General features: G+C 41.4%; 1 protein-coding gene across 2 annotated transcripts in view; it reads right to left on the reverse strand.

Annotated features, from left to right (window-relative positions):
• The window catches only part of LOC146799439 (galectin-3-like), a 242139-nt gene extending 225505 nt beyond the window's left edge, over positions 1–16634 (reverse strand). For both annotated transcript variants that reach the window (XM_085628073.1, XM_085628074.1), the window contains exon 1: positions 16568–16634. The gene's annotated coding sequence lies outside the window, so the exon portion shown is untranslated. The remainder of the gene's footprint in view (positions 1–16567) is intronic.
• Positions 16635–20468: the final 3834 nt, after the last annotated feature.

The following is a 20468-nucleotide window of genomic DNA, read 5'->3' on the forward strand; positions in this document are numbered from 1 at the left end:
TAAAATCAACCCCTAGCTCAGTGTGGCAAAATGCCGAAGGGGCGCTTTGGGGAATCATCAGTAGTCTCTTTAGGAAGGTATTCTCTAATATCTGAAGTTTTGTGCTTTTATAATAACCCCATACTCCCGCCCCATAAGAGGCAATAGACAAACATTTTGATCTATATAAAGTTATCAGTTCCACTACCGGCTTATGGCCCAATTTACTCGCAAAGCGGAAGAGACCCTCCACTGCACGACGAGTGTTGTGGACCCTGAATGTGATAAGCTGTTCCCAATTCAATTTATCATTAAAAACATTCCCCAAACAGTTAAAATTCGAGACCTTGTCAATTTTCTGATCGTTTACCCTAAACTTCTTGATTTGGTCTGACTAGGACCACAGACCATAATATAAGATTTATTAGAATTTACCTTTATGTCCAAAGCTGACATAAATTTATTAAAAACATTCAATGACTTCTGTAGGCTGTTAAGGCCATTAAAACCGTGTCATACGCATATGACAACAACAGAATTGGCTTCCCCCCTATTCTTGGCAGATCTAACTCCTGGCTTTTCAGGGCAGATTCAGGGCCGTTAGTGTACAAGAGGAAGAGAAATGGGGCCAGTATGCACCCCTGACGTACTCCCTCCGTAGAGACAATGGGCCCGTTCTTTCACCCCCTGGACCATATCATATAGACACCATGGTGGATGCATGCAGCCTACGTAATAAAGTGACTAGGGGTTCTTCAAAGCCCATGACCCCCATCATGGCCCACAGTTTACCCCTATTGACCGTGTCAAAGGCACTGGACAAGTCCATGAAGGCAAGGTGTAAGGACCCCTTCCTTGCCTTCATATACTTGCCCATATTCAGTGCTAGGTTTAGGGACTGTTCATTTGTCCCCATGCCTCTTCGGAAGCCATATTGGGTTTGGGATTTCATACCTTCAGAATCTGCCCACGTCTCAAGGCACGCTAAGATAACCCTCCCTAACAACTTGACCATGGCATCAATTGAAGAAATGGGCCTATAACAAGAAGGATCTTCCTTCTTTCACTTTTTATACACGGGGACCACTATGGCCTCTTTCCATGATACTGGGATTGGGCCAGTTATTACGGCTCTGAAGACATTTGTCAAGAGGGGTGCCCAAAGTTGATGGTTACTCTTAAATAAATCGAGGGACACCCCATCCGGGCTAGGAGCTTTTAAGGGTATACCTTTTTTGAGGGCCTCCTCCACCTCGCTCACAAGGAACGAGGAGCTCAGAAGTTCAGCAGATAAGTGGGACCTCCTGATTTATTTCCAAATTAGTAATACTGTTCGGATTAAATATTTTTGTGTAATGGGATTCCCAAATATCGCCTGGTATTAAAGTATCCATGGCCCTAGTGTCCTCGGTGAACAAGGACCGATTTACTATCTCCCAAAAGCTTTTAGAGTCTCTTAATGCACCTGCTCTCTCTAGGTCCTCCCAAGCCTTTTTCTTTAAATCCTGTTTCCTCTGTGTAACTATAAGCTTATAGGACTGCCTTGCATTCCTAATAAGAGCTTGATCTCGTGGGCCGGTATGAAGAGCCTTCTTTAGACCCTTCTGGGCCCTTGTACACTTGGCATCAAACCATTTGATGCCCTTTGGTTCCCTTGATGCCAGCGAGCTCGTCAAGTTATTTGCTACGTCTCTACAATTTTGCTGGAATCCGCGCACAACTGTTTCAGAGGTGGGAGGGGGGAGTTATGATGAAGGCATTTCAAGATCTTGTGTAAGTTTGCCGTAACCGTTTTCTCCTCAAATTGAATGGGATTTGTCTTATTCCATGCCTTGATTTGTGCTGTAGTGAAGGGGGCGACCATCACCCTCCTTTTCTTGAGCAACTACATATAATGAGGCAATGAGCGGATTGTGGTCGCTAGCGTTATTTGGCACCACCTCAAAACCATCTACCAAGGAGGCCAAGTTTTTAGATATTAACATAAAATCAATAACACTTCCCTTTCCTCTACCCATATAGGTGGGAAAGGGAGTTTCGGGATTGCTAACCAGTGTATCCATAAAACACAAATCATTTGTAACAATAATATCATTTAAGGCCTCTCCCTGTGGTGTATGTAAAAAATGGGTTGAGGTTTGACCCTCAGTATCTGGTAACCCACATACTTTTTCTGCACTGTGCCTGCACAGAGTGCAGTTAAAATCCCCGACCCACTAGATGCACAAGGGTTGCCACATCCCCAGAGTTTTCTCAATTTCCTCTTTGAGATTTACAATAATGTCACATCTATTTGAATCGTAGACATTATAGTACCAGTTGATTAAAATAATTTTTACCTGTAACAGGTTTGAGATCAAAATCAATTGGTACCACGGTGAGTTAACTACAGATTTGACATTAATAGATCCATACTTTACAGAGATCAAAGTCGCCAGGCCTAGTTTCGCTCTTCCGGCAGGCGAGGTGATTGCGTGCACATTAAGGGAATAATAACCATCCAATTCAATATTCTCCCTAGCCCGTGTTTCCTGGATATCGAAGGTCTTTACATACTACCAATTCTCATCCTCAAGTTTTTAGGAGATGCCCGCGATATTGCAGGAAATGATTTTCAAAGGTCTGGTTATGCGCTGCCTTCTCCCTTGCTCCTCCCTATTACTAGGCGTGAGTAGTCCTTAAATAAAAAGGCTTAATACATTTTACTAACTTATTTATGTATAAATTACGCTAATCTTTTAAACACCATGTCACTTGTTTTTTCAAAACCTATTGAAGTATGTGAAAATTTGTGATTATTTCCATAAAACATTTTTATAAAATTGTGGGTGAGGGGGATATAAAGGAGAGAGGGTGTCTTGTGTTTCCTAAAAATAAATTTATAAATTATAATCAATGACATATTTAAATATATACATTTTCAAAACTGTAAACTCCTTTTTCAGTCCTGAAAATATTTTCTAAAAATATTACAGATGTTTATTTAGTTTCCATTTTACATGTGAGCCTGAGGAACATTGATTATTTCATTTTTTTTATTTAATAATCTGATTTTTTTTAAAACAAGTCTGCTATACTTGCATTTGTTTTTTTTTTTGGTTTACTTTGAAATTGTAAATATGTTCTCAAAGTTTTGTGCTTCCTCCAATGTTTGTTACATTGCTGCTAGAAGATTAAATGTTACCACCTACAATGTATGCATTTTAATTCATATTTGGACTATTGTAGTTAAAATAGTCTATGTAAATTATTGGTATTTTGGTTGAATTAATATATTTTACAAGAACGCATTTTGAGATATTTAGATCATACGCAATGTAATGGAATGTATTCTTTTATGTATCTTATTGTACTTTATTCTAAATTCTTTCATACTTTTTAATGTGTTTTTTTGTTTTAAATATGTTACATATGTTCAAAACATATTTATAATAGTTTATATATTTGTTTTATATTTTAGTAATTTATTGATAATTATATTTGTTTATATTGTGTAGTAACATTTAATATGAATGAACAATATTGTATTTTAATAGCAATTATTTTATTTGTATAATACTTTTATGGTTAGGTATAATTTAATATTATATGTTTATAGTAATGTGTTTAATATTAACTGACCTGCTTATGACCTCAAATATGACATTACTCATGACATGTTCTATGACATCATTTATGACATCTCTGATTACATCTCAAATTACTCATTATTATTCATTATTGAGTTTATTACAATCTCAGAGATCCAAAAAAGTACATCGCAGCACAGGTTCCATAAGAAATACATAGAATCCTTTAAAAAAAAAAAAGAAGAAAAAACAAAGTCAATTTCATACATTTTTTACACTACACAAGATACAGCAATTCCGTTTCCTATTGATACAGAGTCATACATAAAAAGAAATATCTAAAAAAGTTCATTGCATTAACTTTCCCTGCCTGATCCACAGAGCATAGAAAAAGCGAGAAATACCAAAGACTATTAATCTGCGGGTATCTGTAGACAATAGCCTCAAAATTTCAAGGTAATGCATAAGGGTATTATCCATTTCTTGCTCAGTAGGGCATCATAGGGACAGAAAAAGAGTTAATGGACATTAGATTCTGTGCAAGCTTTACACGCAGGACATAAATCAGCTACTGGGGGACACATGCACCACCTAGAGCAAAAAGATTAGTGGGTAGGGTCTTGTATCTTAACTGTAGAAAAAGCTTGCGTGCCAGCGGAGGGGTAATTTCCTCTATTGATGTTTCAAACAGTGGAATACTTTTAAAGGATAGAAAATCTTTTGTTAGACCTTAAAATGTTCTGCCAAATCCATTTGGAGTATTTTTTCCCAGTACATTTTTTTAAACTTCTCCCTCGAGATGCCACTCAAAGTTTCTGAGCTAAACCAGTAGCTTTCCGTCCCTAATCTCCTCAATAGGTCACACAGGCAAGAAAACCACCTTATTGATTCTGCCTGGGGTAGTCTTAAGGATCTATCGTCCACAGCCTTAACCAAAATGATAACATTTTATAATTTACTTTATGCTTTAGTTGTTTGTGGGCAATATCGAAGTAGAAGGGAATCTGCGGGGAACTGGCAGGGAGATCAACCAATGATCTAAGAAAACGATTTTCTACTGTAGTTAAGGACACTTGGGTACTTGAACCCCAGAGCTCAGCACCATACAATACCCCGCCCAAAACCTTAGTATTATAAATTTCGAGGGCGGGAGCAATTTGCCTAGATACAGTCCTCCTATGAATTTTACTAATGTGTGCACATTGTTGTATTAATTGTAGTTTTGATTTTTCCATCTGTGAGTCGGATACCCAAGTAGTCAAAAGCTTCGAACTGCTCCAATTTGGTACTACTGGCCCACATTGGCCAAGTCTTTGCTGCACTTCTACCCTCGTTAACAATTCATGAATTTAGTCTTCGTTTCATTTAGACTGAGCCCTCTTTCTTTACAAAACTTTAAAAAATCATTTTAAAGTTGCTGCAACCCTTGTGGAGATTTTGAGATTAGGAGAGTATCATCAGCAAACAGTACTGCCGGAACTCTTCCTAACCCTATTTTTGGCTCATCACAGCCATCTCTATCTTAAAACTCAACAACCCCATTAATAAAAAGAGTAAAAAGGGTCGGTGCCAACACGCATCCTTGTCTCACTCCACGTTTGACTGGAAAGGTTTCAGTTACTTGACTGTTGGCACCCCACCTAGCCTGTGCTGAATTTTCTGAGTGTAATCGAATTAGAATTTTTAAAATATTGATTGGGAGGCCCATCTCAAGTAGCACCCTCCAAAGTTTTTCGTGTGGGCCTAAATCGAATGCCGTACGCAAATCGACAAAGGCCACATAGAGTTGTCCACCCTTTACAGTTACTTTCTTCCAATAAATACAGATCAACCGAAACACCTGGTCCAATGTGCTGATTTTGGAACGAAAGCCCGCCTAAATTCACTCAAGATTTTTGCTTCCTTTATCTAATTCTGAACCCTTCCTAAAACCTGCTTGCAAAAGATTTTTTGAAGGGAATCAATAAGGCTAATGGGCCTATAGTTCATAGGGGGAGATCTATCACCTTTTTTTTAAATGGGCACTATTTCAGCTATATGCCAGGAGGGTGGAATAGGGGCACCTGTCAAAATCAGGTTGGTTATCAGATTTATGTATAAACCCCACAGCATTTTGTCTTCTTTGTACAGATCATTAGGGATTCTGTCCGGGCCAGGGGCACGTGCCGACACACAGGAAGATATTGCTGTTAATGTTTCATCTCAAATTACATACTTGATGACATTACTGATGATATCACTGATTACATCATCCAAGAGTGTGTTAGTTTGTTTTATAGTTTACATAGTGGCAGGTAAGAACCATATTACTTTTCATCCTAATTTTGTAATGCCGGTGTCCAGCTAATGGGTTTAAGTCTTTACAAAACACATGTGCTCCTAATGCATCGTAGGTGTGCAGAGGTATTGAACAAGTTATAAATCTCTGTATTGAAGAGTAACTCTATGTGCAGGTGACAGAATGTTCCACACAAGTTTTTTAGTACTGCAGAAAAAGTTTTCAAAAGGTCAAAAATTCTACGTACTACATAATGAGAGTCTGATTACGAGCTTGTTGGTCTTGCATCAGGCCGCCATGCCAGCGCCCCACTGCAAGACAACCAAACCCGAAGTCAGACCGCACGCTGAATTCTGACTGGAATCCAAGTCGGGCGATCCTGCTGCGGCAGTCCAACAGTGGTGTGTATGTAAGGCATATAGGTATGCCTTAGACATGCACCGCCGTTAGGCCGCTGCAGCCCGTTCCTGCACGGAAAGAAATGCACAATGTTGTGCATTTCTTTCCGTGCAGGAAGAGGAGGTGCAAAGGTAGAGGGTGGCACAACATGTGTCCCCCTGCATGCACCTCCATGCACAGAGGCAACACGGGGCCTGTTAAGGCCCCCCGAGGTTCCTCACCGCCACCCTTTTCATGGCAGCCTCACTGCCATGAAAAGGAGGACAGTGAGGAAACTCGTAATATGCTCAGTGGTGCCGCAGCAGCACCACCAGCATATTGCAGCCTCAGACCGCTGCGCCACTGCGGCGGTAGCAGCGGGCCAGTGGCGGTCCAACCATCAAAGTCCTAATATGGTGGGTGGACTGCCAGTCTGGTGGCCCAGGGACTTCACTGCATCTACAGAAGTCCAATAGACCACCATAGTCATAATTAGCCCCTAAGTATTGTAATCCGCCTTGAGTTATGAGACAGAATCATCTCATCCTGACAATTTCTACTTAACTTAGAAGACTGAGTGCACCAGGTAGTAACCTAAGTACATGTGCTTGTTTTGCTTTAGAAGAAGGCCTATCTGCAGTTTTTACCACAGTATGAAGATTACAGCTACCATGATCTTTAGCACCTTCGGGCCTTGGTTATTTTACGTGAATAGTCACTCTTTCGACAAGTTTTTGATAGAATGTAGACTGTGCTAAGTCAATACTTTTTAGTTCTCTGCAGTGTATTTCACTGAGAGTTTCATTGTCTGCCAGCAGTGTGGTACAGAGTAGTCTATCTCCTTAGAGTAAACACTATTAACAGTGTCCACTTTTCTACTCATATCCTCTTCATTTCTCAGTGACTGCCAGGGGTTTGATACAGATAAAGAGTAGTCGGGCATAAGTTATGTAGCAGGGCTTGAGTATCGTGAGGAACTTGGTTTTCCCTGAACAGCTGTATACAGATTGTGCAGGATAGGTTACCTTTTCATCTGTGGGTCATAATCAGCATGATCTCAGCTACCCCTGAAATGTATGGAATAGGGTCAATGTTACAAATAATACAACCTTGCTTTACAATGGGGGTTGTATGTATGATAGCAGTAATGACACTTCAAATTAGTCTAAGCTTTTTTGCACTTACTTTCATAGCTCTAATGGTATATCCGTTTAAAGAGCAATGTGCAGAAAAGAAGCTTGGATGATGTCATCAGATATATCATCAATGATGTCATTTGAGATGTCATCAGTGATGTCATAAATGATATCATAGAACATGTAATGAGTGCTGTCATATGTGAGGTCATAAGCAATACATGGCAGGGCGTAAGTTATAGTAACTAGTGAATTTCGGTGCCCCTCATTAGGATGTTGGCAGGACCGTCACCATTGGTCCCACCAACATCCAGGATAGTGGTCTGACCGCCACATTACGATACAGTTGGTTGGACCGCAGCGGTCATAGGGACATACTGACTTCTCCAACGGGCTTGAGGAGCCTGTTGGGGCATCAGTTGGACCGTAATCCCCACAATGAAGGCAGTGCCTGAGCGAGCACTGCCATAGGGATTATGATGTCCATTTACCACCGCCATGGAAAGGCTGTCCGAAAGGGACTTTGGGGGCACCTGTAAGGGCACCCGTCCTGCGTGGGCCTTCACTGCATGGTCAGGGGGTTGTGTGGATGTTTAAAAACATCCCTCTGTCTCTTGCGGCTTATTCTGTGGCGCTTTTCCGGGCCACAGGGCAAGCCTCAATAGAAAAAGGGATGTTTCCGACCGCCTACACGGCGGTCACATCATAATCTGGCAGGTGGGACCTCCTACTACATGTTGAGCAGTCCCACTCCTACTGGAAATGCGAGCGGATGCTTGTCTGACTGCCATTGCAAGAAGGCCCTGTGTTTTTTTAGTTCAAAACAATGTTGTCACTGTCAAATGTACCTAACTATGACGTTACTTTAACCTTTGTTTTTTTAAATAAAAGAAATGTATCTATATACATGTAATATATATATATCCTTACCTGAATATGGGAGGTTGGTTGATGGATTTTTAGATGGGGCGCTCCATGCCCGTGACACCAACCCGCCCTCCTGGGCTTGGATTCTCACATTATGGAGCTGGTGTGTGGATATATATATCAAATCTCTCCCCAATCCAGAAAGGAAACATACACCCAGAAACAAATACACATTGTGTGTCCCAGTCCACTTCCTATACCTCACACCTGTCAATTGCCCCTCTCTCTGATTCTTTGTATTGCTCTCCAAAAAAACAAGCATTGTGGAATACCTTCAGTCTCCCAGGTGACGTTGAGCTAAATTATACTATTACTTCATTAAAACCCTCAAACCATTTCAATGATCCTCTTCCCGCCAATCTCTTCAAAAATCATTTATGCTCAGTGCTGCCACTCTGGTTGAAAATCGTCCATGGATCTCTCCTGCAAGGATTGACTCCTGACTGTCTCAAAATGGGTTAAGTCACCCCCATCCCATAAAAACCTCACGGATCCTAACAACTTCAGACCAATTTCCAACATAATGACTTTAACCAAACTACTTGAGAATTGTGTGCCCACACAACTATGTAATCACATTGAAAGATTTCAACCACTCAACCTTCATCAATCGGTATTCAGATCAGGACACAGCACTGAAACTGCACTGATTCACATCGTTGAAGACATCCTGAGACGTCAGGACCAGAATGAAAGCTGCCTCCTTATACCTCTAGATCTCTTCTTGGCGTTTGACACGTTCAAACATGACCAACTTGCTCTGCTGGAAAAAAAGGATGGATTTAGCAGGCCCAGTCCTAAATTGGTTTTCTTCTTTCCTACACAATAGAACTCAAAGAATCAACCATTCCCTTTCTAACAGTGCCCAAGTCTTTATAGGAGTGCCTCAAGGTTCAGCAATTTCTCCCACGCTCTTCAACCTGTTCATGGAACAGCTCACTAAAATTATGAATCATCCAAACATACATTACCACATGTACACAGACGATACTCAACTGTACTTGACAATCTATACTCCGGAGGACATCAAAACACTTAACGCTGCCCTTGTGAAATCGCAAAATTGGTTAACTCACAATAATCTTATGCTAAATACTCTGAAAACCGAATATCTCCTTATTTCCCCTAGCAATCACTTGAACCCCCTCCCCAATTCATGACTGGCTCAAGCAACTAACAGCCCTCAAATGCACCCCTCAAATTATGGACTAAACTAGATCATTAGGCATAACACTTCACAAACACCTAAACATGCAAGACCACATCAGGGCAACAACGAGTGGAGCTAATCACCAACTTAAAACCTTAAGCAAAATCAAACCCTTCCTTCTTACCGCTGACATGAAACTGGCAATCAAATTACTAGTTATCTCTCGCCTAGATTACAGAATTGTGACCCTAGCTGGACTTCCCAAAGCCAAACTGGCCCACTTAAGGGCTACTCTCAACTCTGCTGCCAGACTCATTACTGGTTCAAGAGAACGTGAACATATCACTCCAGACTTAATTCAACTCAAGTGGCTCCCCTTAGAAGCAAGGATGCATTTCAAGTTAGCCTGCTTGACACATAAAGCGCTTCACTATAACACTCCTAAGACGTTCTAAGCATCTACTTCTGAAACTACAAAAGTTATAAAAGAAGAAAACCTACAACTGAGCCTTTTCAAGGTTTGACGCCGAAAATATGGAATGCTCTTCCTTCCAAAATCATATCCAACCCTTTGATTACCACATTCAAAAAAGAAGTCAAAGGTTTGCTCCTGAATAGCTACTTGCAAAACTAGGCATGAGACTGTCCGAACGGAAACTAATACTTCAGTTCTTCAGTACTCTTAATTGATCAATGTTGCATTTGTTTTGATTCCTATCTCCTATTTCCAGGTCACTTCTCTTTTATGTAATTATTTAACTGTCTGCCTACTTGTTAAATTTGCTACCCTTCCTGTTCATATTGTTTGCTTTTTGTGTTCTGCGCTCTGATACCCGGATGGGTCATGTTGGAGCTATATAAAACTCTTCAAACAAACAACCAACGTAGGTGCGTTTCGGCACCAGCCTTCGTCATTGTTCTTGAAAATATATATGTATATATCTATATATATATATATATATATATATATTAATACATTTAAATCTCAATATTAGTAATTACAATTAAATAAATCTATCAGTATAATGTTAGTATTTTGATCTACAATATTTTAGTAATTTATGTTTTTGTACTTTACATTATGTATGTAAAGTCAATGGGTCTGATTCACAAAGACAATCTGAGACAAAAGTCTAACTTTACGACTTGTGGTATTCACAGAGTTCATTTATGAGTCATATCTTTATATTAGCAGTGGGGCTGGAATCTCCAGCTCAGGCAGGATGAAGTGCAATCAATGGGCCGAAACACAATTGTTACAGAAAGTAAAATTAAGAATGTGAGATAAATGGTAGAGGAGGTCATAAAAATCAGTTTGGGCAGGGAAAAGGGTGTGGCCAGCCAATACATCACATCCCAGAAAAGCTTGCTCCTCTGCATCATGGTACATGCAGTCCATAATTTGCACTCCCCTCAGTGTAACACTTACTTGTGTAACATTAAAGTCAACACTGAGGTGAGCGCAAGTTGTGGACTGCATGTACCATGATGCAAATAAGCAAACTTTTGTGGGATGTGATGTAGTGCCTGGTGCAAAAAATACCACTGGGTGCGGAGAGTTCAGCCAGGGTGCACAAATTTTGGCCCGGATGCCGATTTTGGCCCGACTGCAGACATAAAGATACGACTCGTAAATGACCTCTGTGAATACCAAAAGTCGTGAAGTTATACTTTTGTCTCAGAATGCCTTTGTGAATCAGACCCAATATGTTTGTGTGAAAATGAAAATTCAGTACAGAACTACATCTACTAAGATATCGGGCTGTTGCTGGCATTCCCTGCTCTAGTGCACTTTAGGCTACCTTGCACTATGGACACACCTTGCACAAAGCCTATGCTAGACATGACGCACACACCCTTGCACAAAAGTGCAAGGGTGTGTGCGTGATGTCTAGCATAGGTTTTGTATGGTAAGGGCATACTTCATATACAAAATGTTATGCTTGGTTATAGTTTCAAATGTTTATAACTGTGCATTAGTGCTGTACATTACTGCACACATGCAAAGTTAGACATGTTTTGAGAGAAGAAAACTTTTCTTAAACGTTATGTCTACTTCAAGGAGGCATACATTTTTGGTGAATAGCCCGGTCTACCTTTTTTAGTAGATATGGCTTTGTGTCAAAAACAATGAATGGTTCATAGGTACACCCATGTACCACCCTTGGGGTGCCCCCTTGATGGAAAATAGTGAGCATTACTACTTTGTGCTACTATCTAGTGCAAATCAAAGTATGGGCAGGAAAGTACTTTGAGCCGGTATCTGTAACTTTTTGTGGCACTGCACCAGTGCAGAGCATTGATAAATCTGGCCCTTAACTTCCTGCTGCTTAATATATAGTGCAGCAGCCGTGCAATGATTCGGTTTACATGTTGTTTAAAAGGTGAGCTGATTTTCATATCCATACGAGGATCTGTGACAAAAGTTCATGCGTGCACCTTCAGCAATGAGATCTTTTTTCATATACTTGGATTTCTTCCAAAAATATCTGCTGTCTGTGACTATTTTCATGAACTCAATTGAGTTACATCTTCAATTTTGTAAAATTGCTTATTATGTAGACATACGTCATTCAAACATAACTTTACTTTTCCTGATAATAATTTCACAATGTTTTCAAGTGCATGAAGCACTAGCAAAAATATCTATCAAAGTACATCAGCCTTCTCAACTTGCACCAACATTCGACCACTCAAGTGGTGAAAATAACTATGGCTTAGGTAGGTATACATGTGTGTCACATGTTGAGAGGTATGTTTATCTGTCTTCTTCTGTTTTATCTGTGTCAGTGCATGCATCTGGATACAAAACTAGCCTTCATAAGGGTTTATAGCCTTAATCATGGTGCAAGCAACAGGGAAATCATGTTGAATAGTTCGTAAAAATCTAGTTTGGCACCACATACCAGCTCTAGGCTGAAACAAATACAATATGTGCACCTGTATAAAGGGGAAACCCAAACACGTACTGAAGGCAAGGTTCATATAGCCTTTATCTTCAATGTTCAGGAATTGCCAACATTTTAGGTCTTTCACTTGATTGCTTGTATTTCATATTGGTTAAGTGGAAAGATCATGGAGCATATTACTGTAGGGTTGACCTGAATAGGAAAGCTTGATATAAAGGCAGGGCTCTAGTAACTCTTTTCAGAGAGGCATGTAGTGGTGCAGTGTACCTACGAGTTGGATTTTGTTTGTAAGACCGAATTTCAATGATGTTAGCATCAACTACTAAAATATTGAATCCAAAATACTGATATACAAAAGATTGTCAAGGTAAATATGAACATGTATAAATATAGGGCCCAACTCACAAAGGTGAACTTAGACTTTTGGTCTGAACTTAAGACCAAACGTCTACGTTTACGACTTTGGGAATTCACAAAGGGCATTTACGAGTACCATCTTTATGTCCACACATGGGTCGGAGATCCTCGTAAATGCCCTTTGTCAATTCCCAAAGTCGTAAACTTAGACTTTGTGAATCAATCCCTACATCAAAGTGTATTTTCTTGGAGTTAACTATAGTAAACCTATACTTATCTACATATGCTCACCTTGACAACATTTTCGTAGTCAATATTTTGGCTGCAATGATTTTGCATGGCCATATTAAATCTAAAATGTTCTGCTACCATATCCTGAATATCACATGTCTTGATAATTTTAATGTGTTGGTGGCTCAACATAGTAGGCTAGCAACTTGCACGACAGGAGTCTTTGGCTTTAAATTGGCCACATCTCACAGTTCGAATGCTTTGAATTCTGTTTTCATGATTACAGTGCATATCTGTAGAATTGAAAAACAAGGATGGGTAAGTATGTTTTGCTGTTTAAGGCGAAAGTAAATAGTACCTGTCAACACTAAGGACCATTGGACCACTGTACTCGCTGTGGCGATCCAACCACAGCCGTGCCCGCATGCAGTATTACATGTGTGGCAGACTACCATAGGTTGGTCGCTCGGCAGTCGGAGGCTGAAATATGCTGGTGGTGTCACAGTGTCACCACCGAGCATATTTTGAGTTGCCTCTCACCACACTTTTCATGGCAGTAAACTCACCAGGAAAACAGTGGCGGAGCCGCAACTAAGGGGGCCCTAACACATGTTGTGCCCCCCTGATTTGCACCCCCAGTTCATACATGCCACACTGTGCAGGAAGGTGTAGATGGCGCTCTGATAGCAGTGGTCTGCATGTTAGGCTCTTCTATGAGCTTAACAGATCACTGCTGTCAGACCGCCGCAGGACCGCCCGCCAGACCAGGATTGAAGTCTTAATCTGGTGGGCGGCAACACCACAGCTTTGGCAGTCCTACAGAGGACAGTGTGTTGCACCGCCTGCTGTAGAACCAACAAAGTTGTGATAAGACCTTAAGTATCATTGTACTTCCCAGCCCACCATCTCATCGTTTACTGAACCAGCATACTTTTGTGGTTGCAGTGGTAGTGTGACACCCCTATGCTGGTGTTGACCTAGACAGGTGTCCACTGTCACCTGGTCCAACAATCAACCCAAACAGGGCTTAATGGCTGATTACACCAATACCCATGCAACTGCTTCCATCCCACATTCGGTAGGCCAGGACTGGCTGAACTGAGCACCTGGTGTCTTCTGTGTAGAATGAGAGGGTGTAGGGCCAGTTTTACTGCTGGTGGGGGCTAGTTTTGTTGCTGAGGGTTGAGCCAACTGTGTTTCCTACCTGCAGCGCTTCAGCACTTTACAAACAAACAATGTATAATAAATGGTTTTAAAGCGTGCCCAATAAGACCATGCCTACTTCAAAACTATTTGTTTTTGCATTAGGTTAGTTCCAGCCTCATTCACACTCACCAGGAGCAGCTCTGACCTTCAGGGATTCAGGAAGAAGGGGGTGAGAGGTCGGCTGTTACTTGGCTCAGAGTGTACAGTACAAACATAAAGATTCAAAACAGTGCATCTCTTTTAAACGTGACAATTGCAACGCATTTCAGTTTAGTATATTGCATTGAGGGACAATTGTTAAAAGTGATACTAATCATTAACTGAGAGACATGCATGCTCCTCCGCCCATGGTGTGAGAAAGAAGATATTAAAGTACCAACAGGGTCAGTTGTCTTTTGCCCTCCATATGTGGCTTAGGATGTTCCCTATCGATGGTGTTGCAATACAGTCTTGTGTTTTTGTGATGCGCACTCCCAGAACTGATGTATTTAAAGGTGCTGATGAAGATGATGAAGTAAAAGAAGGCACTGTCTAAAATGTATTTGCCTAGTATCACACAATGTGGTCTAGTGGTAGCCAGGATTGCTGTAAGATTTCCAGGTTTCAGTTGTGCAATTCGTCCTCACATGGTTATTTCTTTCTCTCAGCTATTTTATATCAAAGTTAACTCTTTGGGGCCTATTACGATGGTGGATCGGGAAACGGGACCGCCCGCCATGGTCGCAGCGGTCCGGCAAGTGGCATTAGGATGCGCCCGCCAGACTGGCGGGTGCATCCCGCATTTTAAGCATTGCGGTGGGGGGTGCTGCAAGCAGCACCTGCCGCAATGTGTAAAATGCATGTTGTGCATTTGCATGGACAACGTGACAGGCACCGCGCGGTGCCTGCCACCTTGTGCATGCAAATGCAGAGGGGTACCATAGGTACCCCCCATGTGCAATCCCAACCCCCCCGAACACCCTGGGGCCCGCAACGGGCCCCCAAAGACAAAACCGCATGCCTTTCCATGGCAGAGTCTCCGCCATGGAATGGCCATTCTCCACCATGATGATAATATGGATGGCCATATTCCTGGGTTTTTCCGCCTGGTAGGCAATCGGGCAGATTGTCTACCAGCGGAAAATCTGCAGACGGTCTCCCCATCCGCCGGGGTCCCCCCCGCCATCGTAATGTGGCAGGGGGAAAAGTAATGCGGGCCGGAGATTTTGGCGAGCGGATCGCCACCGCCATGCATGCGTTGGCGATCCGCCCGCTATAATAATGACTCCCTTTGTGTTAAATTCTTTGAGGTGCTAAATTTGTGTTAAATATATCAGAGCTGTGCATGTTTCACAAAGATAGGAGGTGATAGTGTGTGGGGAGGGTGATGTTTTAAAGTAGAAACTTAAGTTGAAAACCAGAGCAACGTTCCTTGGTCAGTTCTTAGAGATATTATGTTCAAAATAGTGAAAAAGTCTTTATTCATTGTTATCCATTCTTGAATTAATTAATTCACTCATTCCTTTCACATTTGTTCAAAATAGTGAAAACGTATTTATTCATTGTTACCTGCTCTTGAAATAATTCATTCACCCATCCCCTGCCCATTTGTTCAAAATAGTGAAAAAGTATTTATTCATTGTTATCTATTCTTGAATTAATTCATTCACCCATCCCTTTCCCATTTATTCAAAATAGTGAAAAAGTATTTATTCATTGTTACCCATTCTTGAATTAATTAATTCACCCATCCCTTGCCCATTTGTTCAAAATAGTGAAAAAGTATTTATTCATTGTTATCCATTCTTGAATTATTTATTCACCCACTCCATGTCCATCCAATTATTCATTCATTGAGCCATATAGCCAATCTCCAAGCATCCATTCAGGGTTTGCACCAGGATCTTTAATGAAAAGTGTGCTGTAAAATGCACTATTTGTTTTAAAGGATTTTTGGGGTGGAGGACACCCTTCAAGCCTCCCCTTGTGGCAGTAAGGCTCGCTCTTGCTCCTCACGTGCAGCAGGAGAGCTGGGCTGCCAAAAGTTGCCAAGGCTGCTTTTGATTCCGAGTCTGATTTCGATATTTGGGATACACAACTGCTGTGAAATGTCAGCTTTTTACAGGTCATTCAGTACAAACGTGGCTTTTACTCTTGTCAGGCCGTACAGATGTTGGTGAGTAATTACGCCAGCATCAGTGAAATCTATGTAATCCGCTGCCTATCGTATAATGTTCTTTCAGAAACATTATTGCATCATAAAGAGGGATAAAAAAAAATCACTAAATACAAGTATTTTGAATGGTCGATCCAGAAATGTAGGACAAAGATACCTTTCACATATAAAGTTTAGTTGTTAATGAAAATACATGTGCATACAAGGGATTTAAAATAAGACATGAAGGTTTCAGTATCATAGTAGTTTGAAATAGATATAGCATGTGTGTTGACTGAAATAAAAGCATTACCTGAGCGAGATGATCGATTGCACGTGATATCCAATCACTGCTTGTGGCTCTGAGCTGTACAAACCTCACAAGAATCTCCCTTTTAAGATGTGGCCAAACCATTGATCCACGCCTACTTTAATTTGCTAAAATGGTTTACTCTACAATATTCAGAATATTATTTGCTTTTATATTTTTGGTGGTGTTATTTATGTTGATATAAAGCTAATAAATGTATGCCTCAGGAAATGATTTACTATTCTCACTTTAACTGCATTATTACCATGAGACAAAAATAAAGAACTAAACCCCACCAACGCTATTACAAAGGGCAAACACCGTACAAAGTATCATAAGACTGCTCAGGCGTGTGTCGAGCTAAACAACATCCTGTATAACAATATCTCTGGCCAATGATAGAGAAAACATTTCTGAAAAAAGCTAGCCATTCTATCATCACATTCATTTCTTGACTCTGGACAGCCATTTACACTGTGGAACATAACATTTTGCTAAACGTCTTGAGACATTGGCTGCAGATTCTGGATGCGATCTGGAATAGAGATGCTCCCTTCTATTCAAACACAGGAAATGACTTAAGATTGGATTTAAAGAACCAGCATCATATAAGGGTTTTAACAGTGTGCCCTAAGGGTCACCCTAATTCTGCCTAATTTTCATTAAAAGTTCATCCCTCTAGTTGCCTACCCTTACTTCAACTCCCTTAACATAGCTGCACCCTCTGATCTAGTATCAGCTTCTCCTTTAACTGGCCATAAATGAGACCTAATCGCGCATTACACAGGCTGCACTGATGCTCTTGTATTAATATTGATAAAATTGATGTCGATGTGCACAATGATACATTCGGATTTGAGAACGAAATCGTATCACTATTGTCAAATTTGCCCATCATGAACTCTCCATCAACCCCGATACAGAAATACTTGTGCAACCTAAGCCTGGGTTACTGATTAACAGGTCACAGGTGAGGTGGCACATAGCCGGCAGACAAACGTGCAACGTGTTTGTGGCACTTGCGGATTTTGCACATTTTTACCACAAAATGCATCCTCATGTCCAAAATGGAAATATAGTGCCACATGCCAGTTTTGTATTTAATGTTTGCATTATTTCCCCACAATTCTGCATAATGATACGGATTCCAATTACATGCATTTCACACACCCCTACTGACAACTGAACTTTCAGGCTTACCTGCAGCTAAGGAGCCAGTGAAAAACATTGTATTGGGGCTCAATCTACACTGCCTATTACATCTCCCTCATCACATCATGTTTTGGCACACCCATCTACCCGAAATGAGATGCCCAACAAGCTATTGCTAAGTGAGAGACTCTTACTTTGCTCCGGTACCTATTTTCCATCTGTGGCCTAATTGATGACACATTATGCAGGTATATGTCTTTAACATAAATATAAACTATTTATTCAGCCTTGTTCCTTATAAAAGAGAGTCTGTTAGTACTCTCCTTAAGGAGACTGGATGGTAAAATACTCAATGTATCACAAGACTGTAAAAAAGCTGTAATACTGTCCCCGCTGGACTTCAGCTCAGGTGTGCTTGGCAACTATCCATGTAGATTGTTGCCCTCCTCCCCTTGATATTGACTGTGCGATAATGTCAAGTGTGGGACCAGGTCCGACGCAAGCTCTTCAGATTCTTTCACATGGACATCTGGTCGAGCTACCCTCTGGGACCAACCAGGCTGCTCAGAATGGGAACTCTGCCCCTACTCCGTATCCAGAGCTCACGGAAAGCCAGGTGGTCTGCCAATGAGAAAGCTGCATGGAAGTTGTGGTCCCGTATTGAGATTGTCCCAGTTTAAAAAAATTTGGGATGGTATGGCAGGTATGGTGGGCCCGCACTGGAGAACAAGCATCCTCCCAGGATTGGACACATAGCAATTAGGGTATTCATTAGGTCCCATCTTTATTATCTTGATGGGAGCACTGCATGATGTACAACAGTTGCATCAATATTGCTCAGTTCTGGTATCATGACCGGTGCTGGATGCATTAATAAATAACATTTCCACTATTGCTATTTGTTTACTGTTTCATTGCAGCTGTTTCATCTTTACCATATGCTCATCATTCTGTAGGTAAGCAATTTTCTACCATGTCATCATCACATCTCATAGTTTGTTTATTTACCTTAGGACATTTACCTTATCTTATTTTCAAGAGTAATGAAACCGCCTAAACCCTTAACCCCCTCACCTGTAACTCCTAACCCGTAATCACTTATTTTTACACTCTAAAGTCTTACTTTGTTGCCCTTTACCCCTTACCCACAACCTTTTACCCATATCCTGATACCAATAATCCCTTAACCATTACCTATACACTGACCCTCCCGTTACACCTTTAATCTATTAGCCATTAAACCTTTAGCCCTAATTCCTTAGCCCTAGCTCTCTTGAGTGGTTTTCTACCTCTTTTACATGTGGATGTGCAGATGGCAACTGACGTGAGGAAAAAGTGATGAGCCGTTGGGGGACATTGGAGGAATGGTCTGTAGCAGCCGCGGTGCTGTGCGAGCGGGCAAGTGGCTGAGCGGTGTGAGACCATGGCAAGGAGGGCACCTTGAGGCCCCTAGACTCTGGCTTAGGCCCAGTTGGGTCCAGTTGGGCTTGCGAGTCAAGAGAGCCCCACAAGACACGCGCTGACCCATGTGCCTGCAAGTGAGTGTTGCGGAGGGCATTGCCACTAGCGGCAACTTCTTGTTTTGTCCTGTTACCTACTCGACAACCACCGCTGCTCGCTTCAGTTTTACAGGGCTCTGTCAGGGCCCCAATGGTGCTATATAAAGGGACCGCACACTAGCATATCTGCAAACTGACAAAGCCTACTGGAAAAGTTTGTAGGCCTGCAGATGTGTGTGTGTGTGTATGTATGTATATATATATATATATATATATATATATATATATATATATATATATATATATATATATATATATATTCACAGAAGAAAAACATAGGTTTCAGGGGTGTTATAGTTAGCTGGACATTTCACTCGTACAAAACCATAGAAATTCCTCCGTTATAGTTAGTTCTGCTAACTATAATTCGCGCGCCCGCAATGTACAGCTAACTATAATACCCCTGAAATCTATGTTTTTTTCAATGAATTTCTAAGGTTTTTTAAATGCTTATTTCTAACTATAATGTCTCTGAAACCTATGGTTTTTTCAGTGAATTTCAAAGCTTTTTTAAATGATAATTTCTAACTATAACGTCTCTGAAACCCATGGCTTTTTCAGTGAATTTCAAAGGTTTTTTAAATGCTAATTTTTAAGTGTAATAGTAGTTATACCTATTTTTTTGTACTGATTTTCTACAGTTTTTTAACTGTTTATAAATAATTTATTCGTTAACCCCTTGGATGCTCATGACGGAGCGGTTCCGTCATGAGCATCAGTTGGGCTGTGCTCATGACGGAACCGCTCCGTCATGAGGACAGCCCCTGGGGGAAGCGCTGGCGCTCCCCCCCGGGGCATCGATCGTGCCCCCACAGACGGGGATGGCAGCGGAAGAGTTTCGGCTGCCACCCCCGAGCCCCCCCACGCTTCCTGGTGACGTCAGCGCGCACAGCGCACGCCGGCGTCATCAGGAAGTGCTCGGACGCCTGGAAGCCATTTGCTTCCAGGCGTCCACAGAGGCAGGGTGAGTGTTGTTTGCTCCAGTGGGGGCCTTTTAGAGTGTATTGAGGCATCGGGGGAGAGGAAAGAGTATTTCCTCTCCCCTGATGTCTCAATACAGGGCATTCCTGCTCCACGATCGCGCACAGCGTCGCGATCGTGGAGCAGGGATGCCCCACTAGACACCAGGGATGTGTGTTTTTTTTATTTTGGAAGCGACCCCTTGGGTAAGGGTCGCTTCCTGGGGCCATATA

This window comes from Triturus cristatus, chromosome 9 (genome assembly GCF_964204655.1).
Source record: "Triturus cristatus chromosome 9, aTriCri1.1, whole genome shotgun sequence".
NCBI lineage: Eukaryota > Metazoa > Chordata > Amphibia > Caudata > Salamandridae > Triturus > Triturus cristatus.